We start from the raw sequence: 254 nt of genomic DNA, 5'->3' as shown, positions 1-254 counted from the left end.
CTAAACCGCTAAGCGAGAGAAGTTGCGCGGAGAGAGAGGGTCAAGTACATTTTGCGCGCAGTACGTGACGGATGCGATCATAACAGCACTAATGCACGGGATCCCATTAGAATTCCGAAGTTAAGCGTGCTTGGGTGAGAGTAGTACTAGGATGGACTTCCCCCTGGGAAGTCCTCGTGTTGCATCCCCCACCCTCTTTTTAATCTTTCTTTTAAACCGCTGGACCGCTCGCTAAGGGTACTATCCTTTTAAAC

The 254-nt window shown here is 49.6% G+C and overlaps 1 non-coding gene across 1 annotated transcript; it reads left to right on the top strand.

Annotated features, from left to right (window-relative positions):
- Positions 1-69: 69 nt before the first annotated feature.
- Positions 70-188, top strand: LOC116008976. Its single transcript, XR_004096320.1, has one exon. It is a non-coding gene; the product is annotated as a 5S ribosomal RNA (ribosomal RNA).
- Positions 189-254: the final 66 nt, after the last annotated feature.

The sequence above is a fragment of the Ipomoea triloba genome, chromosome 16, assembly GCF_003576645.1.
Source record: "Ipomoea triloba cultivar NCNSP0323 chromosome 16, ASM357664v1".
NCBI lineage: Eukaryota > Viridiplantae > Streptophyta > Magnoliopsida > Solanales > Convolvulaceae > Ipomoea > Ipomoea triloba.
This window is presented reverse-complemented; position numbering and strand designations above follow the sequence as displayed.